The sequence below is a fragment of the Varroa destructor genome, unplaced genomic scaffold (assembly GCF_002443255.2).
Source record: "Varroa destructor unplaced genomic scaffold, Vdes_3.0 BEIS01000004.1, whole genome shotgun sequence".
Taxonomy (NCBI): Eukaryota; Metazoa; Arthropoda; class Arachnida; order Mesostigmata; family Varroidae; genus Varroa; species Varroa destructor.
Genome location: NW_019211457.1, coordinates 44,311,417 through 44,323,320, shown reverse-complemented (window position 1 = coordinate 44,323,320; position 11,904 = coordinate 44,311,417). Strand labels below are relative to the sequence as shown.

Below are 11,904 nucleotides of genomic sequence, written 5' to 3'. Positions count from 1 at the left end.
TGCATCCCCAAAGTATCCTCGAACGACACTATCGTCCCATCGCGTGCGCGCTACTGCTCTGCCGTGAAGACAGCACTATTACGAGGCGTTTCCTTCGCAACGCTGTTTTGACTCTTCTTGGCATTGGCCTTCCTCGTTGAGCGAAGAATACATGCTCCCTCCAACAGCCGCAGTCCCTCTTTTTCCGTTTGGCCGTCGCATCTACTTCATGGGCAACCTCTCGATTTGACGTGGTTTGGCTGCTACGATTCACTGCCATCGCGATTATTGCTACGTCGGCGGCTGCGGTGACCACTTCTGTAGTGGTTCTTTTTGCTGGTTTGTTGTTGTTGTGCTTCTCCACTCGTCCGTCACTTGTTGTTGCTGTTGCTGCTGCTGCTGCTGCTGCTGTTGCTGTTGTTGTTCTTGTCGGTTACGTTTATTTTTCCCTTTCCGCCTTTAGTGGTGTCGCGAGGTAACAGCGGCAGCAACGTCGATGACAATCTACAATCTTCTTCCTCATCGCTGCTTGTGGCTCGTTCGGATTGGCTCGGTCGATTCGGTCGACCTGGCATCTCAGCCAGCCTTTTATATTCCAGTGTCATTGTTGTCCTCGGCAGCTAGTGCTCGACAGCAGAAAGGCCGAGTGAAGTCGGCAGTCGCACTTCTGCTATTGATGCTGCTGTTGGTTTTGCTGTCGGCTTCCTCTGCCTTTAGCTTCTGCTTTTTCTGCTTCTTGGCTCCTTCTGATGTAGCTGCTAACGTCGCCAGCGTCTGCTGTCGTTCGTAAGCAGCCCGGCCACTATTGCTCCTAGCTCGGACGGATACGTGAGCAACCAATGCGACCACGATTTGTCCGGCAGCTAGGGGCAGGCGCCGTGTGCGTCGTCAACGTTCCCTATGCTTTGACGCTACGGCAATATCCGACGGCCGAAGACGGCTGTGTCTTTACCTTATGCCCAGCTGTCTGTTCGTCTTTGAGGGCACGGTGTCGCCTGCCCTTTCTATTTATCCTTTCTTTTTTGTCGTCCCTCACTCGCGCATTCGATAGCTGGACGGCTCGTTACTTCGACTTCGGCGACAGGAACCATCAGCGCCATCATCTCCGCCTGCCGATCGACCTCAGCTTGTCCAAAGTACCGCGCACGATGGCACATTGCATTCATTTTGGCAACAGTGAAGAGAACTGGATAGAACGTCATTTGACGAGCGAGCCGCAACAAGCGCCTGATTAACTAATTTGTCATGTGTAGTTGTTATGTTATTAGACCTCATACAACCATCGCTTCTCCTTTTCTCACCATCTGAAGAAGACAAACTGCAGACCCGAGTCCGATCAACACTCAAGTTGGCTTCCAGTATGTTTTTACCCGAGATGTCAACGCTTTTCGACCTACAGCTCTCCTCATTCAGTGGATTTTCTGAAAGTGGAGCAACGTCTTCATCTTTAACGATATGAATTGCAAAGAAGAATGAAGATCTACAGTGATCTTTGAGTAGGGCTAGAGTGAGCAATCATACATCAATCGTCACTGTGAACGAACAGTTAAAGAGCTTTGGCTAAATAAAGTCAAACGCGCCTCGTGTTGCTAAGTCTTGTGCCGTTTGTTTCAACGGAAATATCGGCCCATCGGATCATATTGGTGTCAACAGCAACCAGAGCCATCGCAAGAAAGATGTTTTTTTTACCGATATCGATAAAAATCTCTAAAACCGTCTACCTCTATTCCTAAAGCTCTTATCATCGTTTCCGATTGGACCAATCAAGGAAAACGTTTCCACCACGTTGAAGTATACGATCGATTTTCTCATATGTGGCACCGATCGAACCAATATTACGGCTGAATCGTCCTTTCATCATTTCCTTCGTCAGGATCTCGAAATTGGTAAGACGTTGTCCTTGGAATAAAATCCTTCTCGTTATCTGTTGATAGCTAGGATCAGGACGTCTGTCTGACTGTCTGTATGAGGGTGTGTGTATGTGTGTGTGTGTGTGTGTGTGCGTGTGTGTGTGTGCTATATGAAGCAGACAACAGCGATCCTTGCATTGTATGTTGCACCCTTGACATCCAGTTTCGCAATCCCGTAACGCCTGCTCCTCCTCATGCTCCTGCTGCTGCTGTTATTGTTGTTGTTGTTGTTGTTATTGATCAGTTCATCAGTGCGGTGTTCCTATTGTTGCTAATAATTTTCGAATTATTGACAACAGTGAGATGGCAACTTGCGACTCGTTCTTAAGCAGCCGTTATGTTTATGTGCGTCAGTAGCGAATTGCAAAATATTCGGGCTGGATCTGGCTGGACTGATGTGCCCTTCTGAACTCGTCCTTGACATTAGAGTCTGCTTTCGGCCGAATTCTAATGAACGTGCCTTAATCGAGACGACGTCAAATAAGTGTTATTGTTAAGTCTATGCACAGAGATCATAATGCCCAATATACGATAGGTTGAGTGTTGCACGATATCGTGCCAAAACACACAAATAAGCCAAGAAAAGATTCGAAGTGCTCTGGGACTGTATCTGCTTGCTTACACGCACATCGTTAATTTACGGCCGTTGGCGCGATGACGGATGTGAAGTAGCTCTGCTAAACACACAAATTTCGGTTGTTCTTCTGTTGAAGGAAGGAAGAAAAAAAGCTAAATTGAGTTAGCAGTAGAATTGTGCCCGATTGCAGATATGGCGGAACTAAATTTAGTGCTGTAAACAGGCAGGGACGAAAAACAAAATGTACTCCATCTGTTTACGAAGATAACCTTTCCATTGGCCTATGACTGCTTTATTTTTCGCGCGTATGCCTGCTTGAAGAGACAACAGTGCGCGAAACTTCTCATGCTTGTACCGCTGTCGCAGTTCGATACTGCAGCATATAATAGCCCGTATGATACAAAGCTATTGCTCTTAATGAAAGCCTTCACCCATTATCTAATAAATCCTATTAATGGTCTATCAGTAGGCACGTTGTTGTCTGGTCGACAAGCTGAGATATTTGTCATCTCGGCAATTTTCGGTAAATTCTCGTGTTCTGACAGGGTGAAATGCTATTTCTAGTGCGGCATAGATAGATATCATTCTACGTGATTGACATATCGCCTCTAAAATAAAAATAAAAAGTTTAGCCCCAGTGAAAGCCACGTGAGCCCTCTGTCATTGCTTGATTTCTCCTCTTATCTTTTTCACCATGGTACCCGGCCCCCTATCGTTTTTCCGTCGTTTACTGTATGAGCTTCGGCAAATGCGTTGTAGACGTGCGCTCAGTCATTAGTGAGCGTCAAATATCGAATTGAAGGGAAACGGACATTGTATGACTGCTACCGCAACTGTTACTACTGATGATGCTGGCTATGGTCGTGGCGACGATACGGCCGTGCGCGAGATCGCGTCCTGGGCAGAGAGACAGTGAAAAGTCGTCATAATCAATCGACATCCCTCCGCAATGCGACCACTATTGCAGCCGCTGTCGTCTCCGCCAGGCTGCGCAAAGGGCCATGCGGATGTTTTTGTCTCTCTATGGCCGCCACCGTCGCGCTAGCAATGACAGTAGCTGATGTGACGACAGCATTCGCTAGTTAGCGTCGTCCCCGTCGTCTGTTGTCGACGGCACGATCAGTGGCGCTTTTGCCATTACCACATATCGCTGCCGCATATAAATTAGCGGTCAGCCACGCGCTGGCTCAGCAGCCACTCTGTCTAGGTGCGCCGACGCTGGCGGGGCCAATGGTGGCTCAAACTGTGACGCCGCCCGCGACGGCGGCCATCATCGCCACCACCGCCACCATATGTTAGACGATGATGCTGATGCTGTTGTTGGAGTCGTCTGTGAGAAACGCTGGCCGAGATACCGCAAGCGATCGGCCTAGGAAACGCTAAAACGAGCAATGGCAGCAGCGGTCTTCCAGCACAACTTCTAATAGAGGGCCGTACTGGTGGTACTAGCAACAACAAGAACACAGTACATCGTTATGATTCTAGCAATGGCAGGAAACAGGCCTAGCAGCAGGAGGGGCGAAACGACAGCCCCCAAAGGGCGACGAGGCCCAATAGGGGCACAGAAAAGATCAGTCGTAGCGGACACCTAGCGTGCGCAAACACTCGTTCGCTCGGGCGTGAGCAGCGGCAATAATGGCAGAGGGAGCAACAAATTGCTAGTTATTTTTCTGCATCACAAGCGACGGCTAAGTTTGCTAGTTCAGCCGACGACCGACTATCTAAACGTTGCGACTGCCTGTATCGTTAGATGCGCTATTCGAGCCATAACCGTAATTCTAGGGAAAGATTATAGACCTGGTAAAGCCGCTCAATATTCCCACGCGATCATTCTTCCTAATCCACATGCAGTAGTTATTTGATTCAGTTGTACCATTTGCTTGGCACTCAGCGTTGCCTTGAATTCGTTTCATGTACCTTGACAGTATAATAGCGGCCTGTTTACGAACCAAATTACGCCTATAGGAGTGCGAGATCGAATAACGTGGAATTTATTAAATGGCACGGGTAGACCCTATCCTGTACAGAACACGAGAAGACAGTAGATGATTTAAGTTTTCGATTCTACTCTAATATGCGTAAGATTTGGATTCTAGTGATTCTGCCATGTTGTTCTTTATTACAGCCGACCTGGAAAAGAAATGCTGAAGGTTGTTAGCTAATGGAAGTTACGTCAACAGCTTCAATGGGGAGATTGACTGTGATAGAATTACGCCTCCACGCGCGGTAGGTAGGTGGCAATCAACCCTGCGGACCACCTCTTGCAGTTCCGTATTCAGTGGACCTGCACCGGTGCGAGGAATGACGGACTTCGGCGTCGAGAGCTTGCTTTGCTGGTTTAAGTTCCTTTGCACACTTCGCTGTTGTCTGACCCAATCCGAGAAACGCTGCCTGAATGCACACGCAGGGTCCTCACTGCCAGCGCCGCCTCCATTTTCAAATTACATATGAACTACGCAATGACGTATGGACCTGCTGGTACTTCAATTGTGGTCGTTGTCACCGTCGTCGTCGTCGTCGCCGTTGTTCAAGCCGCCAGCGGTGAATTGAGGACTACACCGGAGAGGTCTCTCACTCACGCATAACGACAACAACAGGCAACCAAGCAAGAAAACTAGCAAAAGACGGTGGTTCATAGCCATCGCGACGGCGACGGTCAACCAATCGACTCAGCGTCTAGTAGCACAGCACATTGAACGCTATAGAGTAGTTGTTGACGCCGGCGACAGCAACAGTAAAGTTAGTAGCAACGACAGCGGCAGACAGTGATGTTGCTGCTTAGTATATTGAATGCGCTGCTACAAAAGTCCAGAGCGAAACGCAGCAGCAGTAGCGGCCAGTAAGGGAGAGGCGGGTGGCCGTAGAGGCAGAATGACGGTCCGTTACGGATGACGAGTTCAGACCGCGCCACGACCGTTGCTACTACAACTACGATGGACTGCTGCTGCACTGGAGGTAGAGGGCCGCGTCTGTGCTACTGTCATCATCATCGCCAGCAGCAGGCAAACTTAGGCAAAGATAGAACGTTGAAGCTGAACAGAACTAAGAGCTAAGCTGCAGAAGCAACAGCAACACGCCACAGCGTCAATTGCCGTCGATGGTGCTGCCACCACCGTAACAACATCACGGGCCACCGGCCTCCAGCGGCGACTCATGCCAGAGTAGTCGTCACTGCAACAGAATTAGCCACCCGAGTCGGTACTGCTGCGGGCGACGGCGAACGACGTCTCCTAACGTTAATCGGGCCTTGCTGGACGTCGAATGTCCGGACTGACTGACTGACGTCCGTCGTAGTTCTGCTACCGGTTGTGGCCGATCGGATTGATTACTGCTGAACTAGGCAAAAATCTGTTTGTTAGGCAGATAGATAGGTGACTGCTTGCTATTGTAGCTATTGCCAAGTCCTCGATTAGTACTAATGAACGACGGCACAGGGTCGCCAGTTAAAGTTTATCGGAGCCAGGTGCCGTACGGTATTGAAATGCAGAGACATCTATTTGTTCAACCTATTAACTCCGTAAGGTGGTGATTGGCCTGCCGCGTCCTGCCTACTTCTTCTAATCGCCGAATGTTTCCCAACGCGAACCGTGGTTCACCTATGCAAATCATGATTATTTTCATCCCATTTCTTTTTCCCTACAGAATAACGGTTATGATCTCCCGTAGAGATTTACCCTTAATTTCTTGCATCTGCCGATCATGGCTGTAATATGAATGATACAATCAATTCCAGCTGACTTGAACCTGAGTATTGCCTCAGGGCAATTCCCTCTCAATTACAATACGATTATTGAGCGCACACGTATATGCCTTCCCTCTCGATTTCTGCTTGCTCACATCGGATGCGTTGGACAGCGAATTATACCGGCATCGTCCACCAGACGTACAATTTGTTTCAGTTCTTATCAACGGTATAGCGATGATGTGCAGAATAGTGATGGTGCTCCTACTACAACTACTGTTCGATAATACCGAAGAAAAACACAAAACAAACAGTGACTGAAAGAGTTGGCGAAATTTGGCCCCGTTGGATTCTTCTATTGTGACATTCGCCGCCACCCGCTCAAGTCAATCCGCCGAAATCACAAGTAAGTGCAACTTTCAAGTTTAGCCCAGATCCCTCAGCGATAGGACTTTTCCTACGGCGTCTCTGCCATGCGTTAACCATCATACGTACATCACTGTTTTTTCATGTAACGTTATTATAACACTATTCTGCCAAATCCTATAGAAAAATAGGGCAATCCTTAGTTTACTTCTTTTACAAGCGTAACACAAGCAGCCTACTGCAAGTGTTCCTCTGCTTGTGGAAGAGTGATCAGAGATAAATCCGTATGATAGCACTGTTCGATGTTGACAATACACTTTGGCCATGGCCTACGCGCGATTTACGTATCGACCGATAAGACACACAGGTTCACTAAATGAACGCACATGGGAACCGTATCAGCCCTGTAACACTGACGGAATTTTATTCGTACCTTTTCCTGTTCCCCCGCAGTCTGTGCACGATTGCTTACATGCATCGATGACGAATTCGTATGTAACAGAAAGCCATAGAAAGGATTTCTTTGTGACAAATCATTCATTCTCAGGTTGTCCTGAACTGTCCCTTTCCCACTTGTGAATTACCCACATGCGTTGCACCCTGGTGCGTAGGGCAATTGATAAAAATTAATATTGGTTGAGCCGACCGACCGACCGACCGACCGACCGACCGACGGATGAATAACGGCAAAGCTACCACCGCTAACTGACTCACTGTCTACAATGGTCTGACACACTAGCTGGTTTGCCGTACTTTCTCTCTCTGTCTCTGTGTACATATTGCTCCCTCCCTCCCTCCCTCTCTCTCTCTCTATCTCGCTCGCTCTCTTTCTTTTGTTTTACTTTTCCGTCTGGCAGTTGCGTCTTCGGCTACTACTCGAGTGCAATAGTGTATTATGGGACCGTTGTCCGACGATGACGAGTGTGTGAAGAAGGACAAGAGGCCTGAGATAGTGAAATAGTACGTAGCTGGGCGTAAGAAATCGCCGTACACGCCATTCCTCGTGGAAGAGGTAACTTTAGATCGTACAGTTTCCTCGGTGAAGAGGTAACTTTAGTTGAAGTGGTCCTGAAACTGCCCAAAGCTTGCAGAAGAATAGGGTTCGATTTTTCCTTCCTAGTGAGCACTAGATAGCTAACACCTGTTAACCAGAAAGAACTTTACATCGATCGCGCTGCATGTGCATGTCCCCTTCATTTAGTATGATCGAGCACAATTTTGAGGCACGCTATACGGTAAACGTACGTATTAGTATTTTTTCAATAGGCATATATATGAGGCGATTATTTACTCTGCATAGGGGATAAACACGTTACGTGCGCTGCGGTGTAGTTCTTCAGCTTGTATTTTGATTTTGTTCGACATGATCTCCCTGACAGGCGCCCAACTCTTGTCGGTTATCTCGTTCGTCCGATCTTCAATCAGTCTCTTTTTCTGTTGAGTTTTCACAACGCGCATTGTTTACTTTTTTTGTTTCTTTTTTGAGAACGTGTCATACCCTGATGTTCTGTCATCTTTTGGGCCTTATCTGTTCGGGTGTTAAGACCAAGAAACGGTTCATTGTTCGAAATCGTGCGGTGCTCATCTACCGATTGACCGACAAAATCGAATGACTCAAGCCAGGTCACAAAGCGTTACGCATATTCAGCGTATCATCGAACTCGCTTGCCCTCGGCTGTGTTTGTCGGCCGCGACCGTTTTTGACGTCAGTTTGGAGGCATCTTTCGGAATCTGCTTACTGCACGGCATCGGGTTTGAACGCCAGGAAACTCCATGATGCTGACGGGAGGCACCGGTAGCTGCAGGCGAAACTTTTTTTTCGTTACAATGTTTGCTACAATGCTACCTGCCGTCTCTGATCTGTTTTTTTTTTTGGCAAAACGGCTTTCGTCAGTTCTCACAACAACGACGACCGCAGCGCTTGGCTTAGTCCTCACCTTCGTCTTTGGCAAAATTCAAATTAACGTGTGCACTTGTTATTCAGCTGCTGTTGTGGCGTAGAACGAACACGTAACGTGAATATGGTCTCCGGCGCTGGTGCTCCTGACGCTCGCCGTCACGGCACTGGTTGTATCAGCAGTTGTCACACGTGGGCTTTTCGTTCCGAGTTGATGTCTGGCGTTTTCTTTCAACAAAGTTAGATTAAAACAGGCCGAAATGATCATATCGATGGGAGTATGATCGGAAGGAAAACGACGATCTTTCGGAAAAACCGAAAGCTATCCCGGTTCGAAGTAAATCGAACTGAACGAAAAGAGTGAAAACGAGGCAGAAGGGCTGAACTGGTCGGGCCAGGGGAAGACAAGAATATTGAAGTAGTGAAAAATCACATATTGCGGTTATTGCTCTGCCGCAGTTCCCTAAGGTCGGGGTAGTTTTCAGGTCGCGGGTGAAATCGAAAAAGAGATAGATAGATGGACGGATGCTTGCTTGCTTTCTCACCCTTGCCGTCTCGGCCTGTCTTTCTGACTGCTTTTTCTTTTTGTTGGTAAAGACGCTGAGACGACCTGAGAGGTCGAGTGTCGACAGCCAAGCGTCGATTTTCTCTCGACGGCAACACCTGATTGAAATTAGTCAATTCCGATCCGATGCCAAAACCATGAGAGTTTTGTAGCTTGTCGAGCGCAATACGAGCCGAATCTTGAAAGAAGTGAATTGCCATTGCCCCCGCTGATGCCGCCGTTGTGACCAGTGTTCTGAAGACGTTGAAGACAAGCCTTCGCAGATAGGTTACAGAATTCAAACCATTGTAGACGATTCAGTTGACACAACCGTACGGGCTTTCGTCACCAGAGATAGGCAGAGATCAGCAAGAACCGACGATTTTACGTAGTCGCGCATATAGAAGCACCGTTTCGAGTTAGTGACGGACGTCTTCTGCTCGCTTTGCCTCCTTGCGGCGGCGGCGGCTGCTGCTGCTGCTGCGGCCGGCAACAGCAATCGAGTCGTTAAAGTAACGACAAAAGGCGACAATACGAAATTGCTTCGTCGTTTGTTCGATTTGTGACAATGGCAATTGTCGAAGTCGTATAAATAGCGCGTCGCGATAACACGTAACATCTGCTGTGTTCGTTCCGAGCTGCTCATAGAATCAAAGACGGCCTTTGATCTACAAAAACATCATTTTCGATAACGAATGCGCGGTCAGTTCCTGCACGCACACATCGGGGGAGATGACGCCCCCGGTGACTGGCTGCGATGCCATACCGGTGTCCGCTGGATGCAACGGAACAAATAAGCGCGGGTCCACCGCAGCCGTCGCCGCTTCCGTCACAGCTGTTGGAATTGACTGTGTGATGCCGCGACGAAGATAGCGCGAACGTGGCGGCACCACGTTCGGCAACCTGACTGTCTTCATGTTCACGAAGAGTGCACGCCTCTATTGATGCTAAACATTGGAAAGTCTGCAGCTTGTCATTGAAACGAGAACTCATTTTAGTGAGGCAAAATCTATAGTTACTATTGCATCGACGGAATAGGAGCTGCAGCACGAGTTCTAGGAATAACCATTATATAGGTGCAAATTTAACGGTATTCATATTTAGGCATATCGTGACTAACCCTTCTAAGAATATCCTTGGGTAATGAAACCTAAATAACACGATCGTAGACGTAGCAGGAATGCCCTACAAAATGCGATTTTATTATGTGGGTTCGGGGACAGCTTCATTGCAGTTACGTCCTAGTTAAATTAACTGATTAATTTTGCTTCATCGCACTTTGCTGTTTAAGATCGTTGCGATACAACGAGGTAGGCCTACAGCACGATATAATCGACGACCTAGTCTGTTAGGTTCTACTACCACCACTACGAACAACCATCTCTGCGTTCGTCATATGTCGCTAATTGTCTCTACTGCTGCTGTCGATGGCGTTGGCGTTCGAATCGTGCTCGTGTACCTCATCGTCGACGCACGCGGCGTTTGGGGTTCGACCACGTCCGATTATATCGGAAGTGGCGGAGGTGCGCCGGCTATGGTTATCGCGTAACAAGACAGTAACTCGCATAACGTAACGAAATTACCGTGCCACAACGAGGGTCTTATGGCGACGTCTCTAGAGTAGGATGCATGTTTCAGGGGCGAAGCTTGATGGGAAGAGAAAAAACAACCAAAGGTAGCAATGCTTTAGCCCCCATACTTCCGTTTACAACTGGCGCGTCTAGCTCATACCTAGCCGGCAGCAATGAAGGCACAGATGAACGTCCGGGCTAGGATTTAGGCCGCTGGTAGCTCGGAGTAGGACAATACCGATTCAAACGCCAATACTACGTGTACTACACGTCATACTCGACGTGTAGCACCTGTCTGCTTCATTTGGTTAATGTGTGAAATTTAGGTGATGACTACATCGATGGGAGGAGTTGTCGCTGCTGGCGGTGTTTGAACCCGCCGACCACGTTTTCTGGCCGCCTGACTTAATTCGAAATTGGAGTTACGTTTTGCGTCTGTCCAGTCGGCGTTGCAGTTGCATTGTGTCACCAACTACAACTTAATGGAGCGCGTAGACGGCACTCATAACTTACTGAAATTCAATAGTTTATTTGGGTGTCATTGTTGATTGTGGTAAGAAGTTCGATTGGTGTATTATTTGTGCTACGGCCAGTTCTTCGACAACAATCCGCGATCTAAAGTACACGCAAGCCTAAGAAGATAACCATAGTTCAGTGTTTTAATTAATCATTCAATCCAATTAAATAACTACAATCCAATTTATCATCGACTACTCGCTTTGCTATACTTGTTTTTTTACCTGACTTCTTTCCTCCCTCTCAGTTCCACCGTTACCTTGCTTACGATATTATCTAAGCGAGAAATTATCCAGAATTCAACTTACGCTCATACAAGTACCGTATAATAGCCAAATAATAATAAATAGAAGATTTATTTACATACGGGACGCACTTAAGGGAAACCGGTAACATCTGATTATCTTCAACGAATACTACAGCCACTGCTTATTATTACAGAGACTACTAGTTAGTACTGCTATGCAGATATGAGGAAAAAATAACAAGTACACACAAGCAAGAGAGAAGAACTGATATGCGGAAATAGTGTAATAGTCTGGCACTTCGCTATATATCGCCGTTAAAGTTGTAGCTAGATTCGTTCATCGCACATGGTGAAAGTCAGGGTAGACGCCAGTGCTGTAAACGAATTTATTTCGAGTTTTGGCTCATTATACTAACATGTAGAAAGTCCATATGTAGGCGCCTACGACAACTTTAGTAGTGTTCTCTGCTCCTGACGTACCGTTGCTTACACGACTGTGGCGCTGACCCCCGTTAGCTTCTCTATCGAGTGCATTTAGCGCAAACACGGACCCCATTCATAATTGTGTTATATGGTTCTAGAATTATCTAGTGTGCCCATCTTAACGCGCATATA

The 11,904-nt window shown here is 47.5% G+C and overlaps 1 protein-coding gene across 2 annotated transcripts in view; it reads left to right on the top strand.

Moving 5' to 3' along the window:
- The first annotated feature begins 1,068 nt into the window (after positions 1 to 1,068).
- PolQ (DNA polymerase theta) overlaps positions 1,069 to 11,904 on the top strand; it is a 70,508-nt gene continuing 59,672 nt past the window's right edge. Inside the window, exons 1-2 of one of the 2 annotated variants that reach the window (XM_086987448.1) lie at positions 1,069 to 1,865; positions 6,200 to 6,554. The gene's annotated coding sequence lies outside the window, so the exon portion shown is untranslated. Of the gene's footprint in view, positions 1,866 to 4,591; positions 6,555 to 11,904 lie in introns of both variants that reach the window. The other variant, XM_086987447.1, reaches the window with a different exon arrangement.